Source organism: Gekko japonicus, unplaced genomic scaffold (assembly GCF_001447785.1).
Source record: "Gekko japonicus isolate JY-2015 unplaced genomic scaffold, Gekko_japonicus_V1.1 scaffold320, whole genome shotgun sequence".
In the NCBI taxonomy this organism is placed as follows: domain Eukaryota; kingdom Metazoa; phylum Chordata; class Lepidosauria; order Squamata; family Gekkonidae; genus Gekko; species Gekko japonicus.
In genome coordinates this window covers 1,041,374-1,048,543 of record NW_015168660.1, presented here as the reverse complement: position 1 = coordinate 1,048,543, position 7,170 = coordinate 1,041,374, and positions in this window count along the sequence as shown.

Here is a 7,170-nt window from a genome sequence, read left to right as displayed (position 1 = left end):
GAAAACCTTCGCCTGCTTAATACTTGCGCATCACGTTGTTTGACTTGACATCTTCTAAACTAGCCCTTCTGTCCGTAACTTGTGACAGTCGCTTGATGGCCAGGATATTGCTTCTCGTAATGTTTATGCTACGTAAAAGTTTCACTTGCTTGATTTCTGCATGTCACGTTGCTGCTAAAAGCACAAGAGCAGATGAGGCTGTGTCGTGTCGTCATCACCCCCCCCACACACACACAGCTTAGCAGACAGCTCTGCCATTAAAGGATTATTTCTTCTCAGTTATTCACCCCCCCCCCTTTCCATTTTCTCTTAATATTTTAGGACACGGTAAAATGATCGAACCGGGTGACTTCTCAGGGGCTATGTTAGAGTGCCTGGTTTAAGCATTTCTCTCCTTTCCCGGTGGTATCTTAGCAGAAAGTAGGTAGCACATATGATTTTTGTATTTCAGGGACTTGCATTAGTGAATCCTGGTGCAAACTGGAGTTAGTAGTCTTTGCCACGGCAGCCTTTCAGGGCTGGTGTGTGTAAGGGGGGAAGCAGTAGAGTAACCTGTTTTCTATATATCCTTTCTCTTGCCCTCCCTTCTCCCGACTTTGGTTTCGAAACTTAAGAATATTGACAGCCAAGTACCTCTGTTGAAAAGTTTTTTAAAACATTTTTTCTTTATATGTTTGGGTATGAAGCATCTCTGTTTTTAAGTGTTCTTAGACAAATTCTTTGGCAGAGGAAGAAGAGATTTGATTACGGCATCCAGCCAGAACAATCCAAACACTTCAGCAAGGAGCACCAAAATAAGATATTACAAAATATACAACATAGAAATATAAAATACACATAACAGAATCACTAAGAGACACACAAAAAAGAGAGTAGGCAATTAAAGTAAAACAAGCTACTTAAGGACGCCTACAATTTCTTAAGTGTGTGTGTGTTCCAGCTTGGTGGTCAGCACTGTCTTATTACCAGAATTTCCACAATTTTTGTGTCTTCATCTGCAGAAAGTTGGTACTGACTTTGTTTCGTTCATGCTCACGCAGATTCAGAAATAGAATGCCAAAAAAGGGCCCAAGAGTCCAGGCCAGAAAACTAAAATCACCTCTTTCACCAAATATATCTTGTAAAAGCTGTGTTTTTATGAGCCTGCTGGACTGATAAGGCCAAGCGTTTCCCTGAACTAGTGCTTGTTGCACATACCCTGGGGGGGCGTCCGCTTCCACACACACCAAGGAGGACTTGCTTGTTTTGCAATCAACTGCTGCCCACAGATTTTGATAAAGATGTGTAGGCCTGGAGGTTAGAATTTCGAAGAGAACACTCAAAAGGGTAAGTGAGCAGCCATCCTTTGACTGTGAATAACTGTCCTTGGCACTTGGTTCATTTGGTTTCCCCATGTTGAAACTGGGCTCCTTGTTTTGCTGTTAACTTTCAAAAGGAGAAAAGGGGTGTTTTTAAAGAACGCTTCCTTTAAAATGCTCCTGACAGGCTGGTGCTGGAGGCTGGAGAGTTTAAAAAAAACCCCTCTCTCTCCCTTTCGTGCTACAAGGCAAATGGAAGCTGTAGGAATCAACTGGAAGGAAACTGATACAATCTGCTTAAAGCGCTGAGTCCTGCTCTTTTCCATGGGAGAAGTCACAACTCAGATGCATCTTCATCATTCCCCCATGAAAGTAATTGCATTCATAAGTGTTTATGACTTTGGCTGGAACACGGGCTCACTCTTGCAGAGGTCACATTTACCTTCACGTTGGTCCCATGAGAAACTGAATGTATATGCAATACTGTTTCAATAGTCTTATTTTGAATGGAATACCAGTTAATTTTTTTTAAAGGAAGAGGTGATTTGAGGGAACTGGACGGCAGGTGCTATGGTGCCCTCTGTATGTGGGCCATCTTAGGTTATAGGGAACAGAGCTGGCAGGCCTACATCTCTCCAGCTTTCTAACCCCCCCCCCCCCTTCCACAGCTCTGTTGACTTGGTGGGGTCAAAGCGACACGGTGCCTTCCCTCCCTGTCCCCACACACACACACACACACACATGCACAGATCCTTCCTGCACATAAGGTTAGGGCAGAGTGACCTGGTTTGAAACAACCCCACAAAGACGACTGTTTGCCATTACTAATCCATCTCTTTCTGAGAAAGCGAGTGGATTGCAATAAAGGAAGATAATTGAGTTACTGAAATCACATGGGACTTCCCACTACTGAATTTCCTAGGTCTTCCCTCCGTGTCCCTTGTGTTTTGTGTGTTGTTGTGCAGAAGCGGCACCGTCTGAAAAAGAAGAGGTCTTCATATGTCTGTAAAGTTGCCTTTCTGGGGTCTTTTTTTTTGGTTTTTATAGGTTGCTTTCCGTAATACCACTGATTTTTGTAAACGTATTTTTATAAAGAAATTAATTTTCACAAACCACGCGTTTTGTCTTTTCATTACTGTACGCTTTTCGCTTGTATGAGAGCTGCGATTTATTTAAAGGTCTTTTCTAACAGCACGTTCTGAGGTTTGACGGGGGGGCGGGGGGGGCAGGACACAGCTGGAACCAGCCCTGTGCTTCTTTGCTGAAGTCTGATATGCAGAAATAAGCAAGGCGGCTCTTTCCATAGCATGTTCAGCATTGTCGCCCGCTCAAGCCTGTGCATCAACCTGTCTAATGGCACGGTGCCTAACAGAAAAATTGGCAAGTCTGTGGGCAGATGGCTTAAGTGAGGGTGGATTGCTCCAGCTGTTTTATTGGGAGCCTCTTTTTTGACCCTGAAATGCCTGTCCTGGGAACTGGGGGATTCTTCTGTACAAAAAGCCACAGAACAGAGGTGTTGTGAAGGGATCCCCCCCCCTCCCTGTTGCACCAGTGCGAAAACTGGTCTCTTTTAACTGTTTATGCCCCAACTGGTGGTCAAGGTTGCCAGCTTGTGAAATGAACTCTGTATCTTTCCCCTCCAACTGGTTTGATCAACAGAAATGCCACCGTGGTCATGTTTTATCTGCAATAGGTGAAGAACTTTCTCTGGCCGATTGCTGCAGGTCACGACAACAACTGGACAGAACAGAGTAGGAAACCAAGATTGCATGTGTAACCGTTGCAGGGGGACTAGGTTGTCTTCCCAGAAAGCTGACACTCTCTTGAAAGGGAAATTATGTTTTACCACTGCCAATCTGATTGGCTATGCAGATTAACTTTGGTTCAGTGGCAGCGGCCAACACTGTTCATTTTCTCACTTTCCCAGTGTATTTTTTTATTACCCATCTTCTCCCCTGCACTTGGGCCTCCCCTGTATGTGTGACTCTGCCTTCCTGTGGCAGCCATTTTACGGTTGGCGCTGCCTCAGTGGCAGCCATTTTGAGATTGCGCCCACCACTCTTGTGTCAAAATTCCAAAGCTGCCCGAAGGCGTAAAAGGATTGGGGACCCCAGCTCAAAGCACAGGTATCGTTATGACTCAGAAAAGCCAAATACATAGCTTGTTTGTGAGAGCACGTATAGAAAGGGAAGGCTCCAGTGTTCTTCCGCCAACAGCAGTTTGCTGTTTGAGTGCTAGGGAATCAGATGCCCTGCTGAGCACGAGCCCCACCGATCCACTTTCTAAAAACACTTGGGTGCCAAGAAAGGTTGCTGAATGCCATGGCCTAGAGCAGGGGTGTTGAACTCATTTGTTATGAGGGCCGGATCTGACATAAATGAGACCTTGCTGGGCCGGGCCATATGTGTCATAAAATGTAATGCCAGGTAGTGGAGATATGAACTTTATAAAGGACACAAACACAAAGATTTTTTAAAACTTAAAATAAAAACATGCTTAAAACATTAGCTCTGTAACCTGCAAACCTACTTTTGATTTATTGACATTCACCACAGAAATCTCATAGAGTTCTGAATCTAGGACCCAGGTTAAAACATTAAATGGCTGAGTGATTAAGAGAGTCTGGCGAAGCAAGCTATGATGCAGCAGCAGAAGAAGAACTGGAAGCAGGAGATGGCCAGTTCCACTGCGGGCCTGATGGAAGCCCTCCGGGGGCCTGATACGGCCCCCGGGCCACATGTTTGACACCCCTGGCCTAGAGAGCAGCATGTTAAGTGTGTTTTCGTGGAGGACAGCTGCCTTCACTTTTAGCAGCTCTAAAGAAGAGGGGCCCTGACCTGGATACCCCAGGCTGGCCAGGTCCCCTGAACTCTTGGAAGCTGAGCAGGGTCGGCCCTGGTTTAGGACCTGGATGGGAGACCGCTGAGGAAGTGCAGGGCTCCTATGCAGAGGCAGGCAATGGCAAACCACCTCTGTGCGTCTCTTGCCTTGAAAACCCTCCAGGGTCACCCTACGTCTGCTGTCCATTGATGGCACTTTTAGACAAGCACAGAGAAGAGGAAACTGGCAGGTTTGTCCTCTTAATGCTGCCCAAGGACCTGCAGTACAAAGCTGTGAAATGACTTCCATACACTCACCAAGGCATTCGGGACAGTCACCTGTTTAACAATTGCAGCCACACCTCTTAGCATCATTTGTGAAAACTGCCATGGGAAAAGCGTCTTCGTGCCGCGCTGGTCAATGCACTGGTGCAGGATCAGCAAAGTAGTTGGCAACCAGTGTTCCCTCTAAGCTGAGTTAGTGTGAGCTAGCTCACAGTATTTTAGCCTCCGGCTCACACATTTTTATCCTAGCTCAGGAAGGATGGCTCCAGAGCAAACTAATTTATGCAGTAGCCAAATTGCTCACTCACAACTTTAATGCCAGTAGCTCACAAAGGAGAATTTTGGCTCACAAGACTCCACAGCTTAGAGGGAGCATTGTTGGCAACCTCTTCCCAGGTTTTGCATGCAGCCCTTAGCGCTGCTGAAGCAAGAGCAATTTATGGGATCGGGGTCCTCGATGGCAGGCACGGTGTTGTCTTCAGTGGGGACCCTTTTTAAAGCAGCACAAGCACACTCTGTTGTGTTGTGTTGTGAGTTTACCACAAATCACTGAAGCACACTCTGCAGAAGCAAATTTCACAACCCAGCTGTATTCCAGCAAAGGAGACCTTCCATCCAGGTAAAAAGCAGAAAATATGAGAAACCTGGGCTAAAGTTGGTAATCAGATAAGCCGCCCCCTCCCCCTTTGTTTTGCTTTCCCGTGAATTGATGGAAGTATTTGTTTTTTTTAAATTGATAGATTTTTCTCCCTTCGCCCTGCTGGTGGTCATCTGTTTTTCCCCCTGTCGTTCTACCCATAAACCCATGAGTTTAAAAATATTTCCATGACAACATACTGTGATGCAACAAACCTGGTCTGAATTAAAGTGTGGAGGGGGAAGGATGGAATAAATACATCAAAGGAAGAGCTGTTTCAATTGACCCGAAATTGGATAAGATTGCAGCGTATTTAACTCTCAGGGTGCTGTAACTATTTCCCAAGTGGCTGGAAATGTAAGTATTTGTGAAGATCAGTGTGGTTGCAAAAAAGTTGGAGTTAGACTGAGTGTAATCTGGGCTGAAATTCCTGCCCAGGTATTAATTTCTCTTGGCAACCTTGAATAATTCAGTGTCTCTCGGCTTTACCTGCCTCACAGGATTGTTGTGTTGATAGGTACACCCCCCAAATGTCTGCTGCCTTGGCCTCCTGCGGCTTGCTAGAGATGTAGGATATGTACAGTCCATCTCTCTTGCTGGGAAATGAGCTATAAACCATGTATCTGGCAAAAAAGGAAGATGCTGACTATATAATGCATAAATTTGGTGTAGTGGTTAAGTGTGCAGACTAATCTGGGAGAACTGGGTTTGGTGTAGCGGTTAAGTGCGCGGACTCTAATCTGGGAGAAACAGATCTGATTCCCCACCCCTCCACTTGCAGCTGCTGAATGACCTTGGGCAAGCCATAGTTCTGTCAGAGCTGTCCTTGAAAGGGCAATTTCTGTCAGAGTTCTCTCAGCCCCACCTACCTCACAGGGTGTCTGTTGTGGGGAGGGGAAGGGATGGGAGTTCGTAAGCCGCTCTGAGACTCTGAGTGAAGGGTGGGGTATAAATCCAATCTCCTCTTCTAATGAGATGTTCTGGACTGCCCAATTTCAAACTGCCCAATTTCAAACTACCCAATTTCAAACTGTTTCCCCACATTAAAAAACTTTTAGTATGTAGTACCTAGAACGTATGGGAAACAGTTATGCAAAAACATTTCTCCCTGAGATGCTAGATTTCTAGGCACAGGTAGCTTGCTGCCCAAATCAACATAATAACTTGTTTTGCTTTGGCAGCCCTTGCCAGAAAAGCAAGGCGCAAAGAACATTTCTGCTCTTCAGCTTAGCAATTTTCATAGCCGTTAGGTGAACAGACAGCTTTTTGTGTCAGCCTCGGTGTGACTGATTCGATTGCTGCGGCTTATTTCCATTTCACTCAACGTGTGCGTTCCTGTGTGCCCCTCTATTCTGTGTCATTTCTTTCTTTCTTTTGCCGTCAGCTAATGCGGCACATTTTTGAGGCCGTGAAACATTGCTGCAGGGCTGCTGGGCCCGGAGTCTTGCAGCTGCATGAGCCAGCTGGTTGGCAAAATGTGGAAGGAAACAAAATCAGAAAGCAATTTCAAGGGCTATCAACTCCTTCCTCAAGGACGTGATTGGCCAAAGCCTTATGCTGCAAAGAAGACGACTCCAGAGCTCCCATCTGCGAGGTGGGATGGCAGGATCCTGATTAGTAGGATGGCTTGGGCTCCAGACTGCAGTCAGTGGGTTACACTGCTGCCAGCATGGTGTAGTGGTTAAAAGGGATAGTAACTTTATTTTAAAATGAAGCAAAAAACTTTACAAACTTCAGTAAAGATATCGAGTCCTGCAAATGTGTCACTGTGTTACGTGTCATTGGTTTCTAATTTCACTGTAGGCTCCAACAACATATTAGAACAAAGTCCTCATGTTTGTTAGGGACATGAGGACTTTGTATCACACATGCAGTGGGAGTTTTGTGCCTCTCAGACGCACATCGACTCCTCTCTGTTTGTGACTATGCAGGGAGACGGGCCCTAGCCTTCCCCCCCCCCCCCCCCCCGCCGCCACCTTCTCCTCTGCAAACCCACCCATGTAGCCGCTATTGACTCTGTTGTAAACAACACGTTACTTATATGGCTCCATTGTGGTTAAGAGCTGCAGACTCTAATCTGGAGAACCCGGTCTGATTCCCCACTCTTCCTCCACATGAAGCCTGCCGGGTG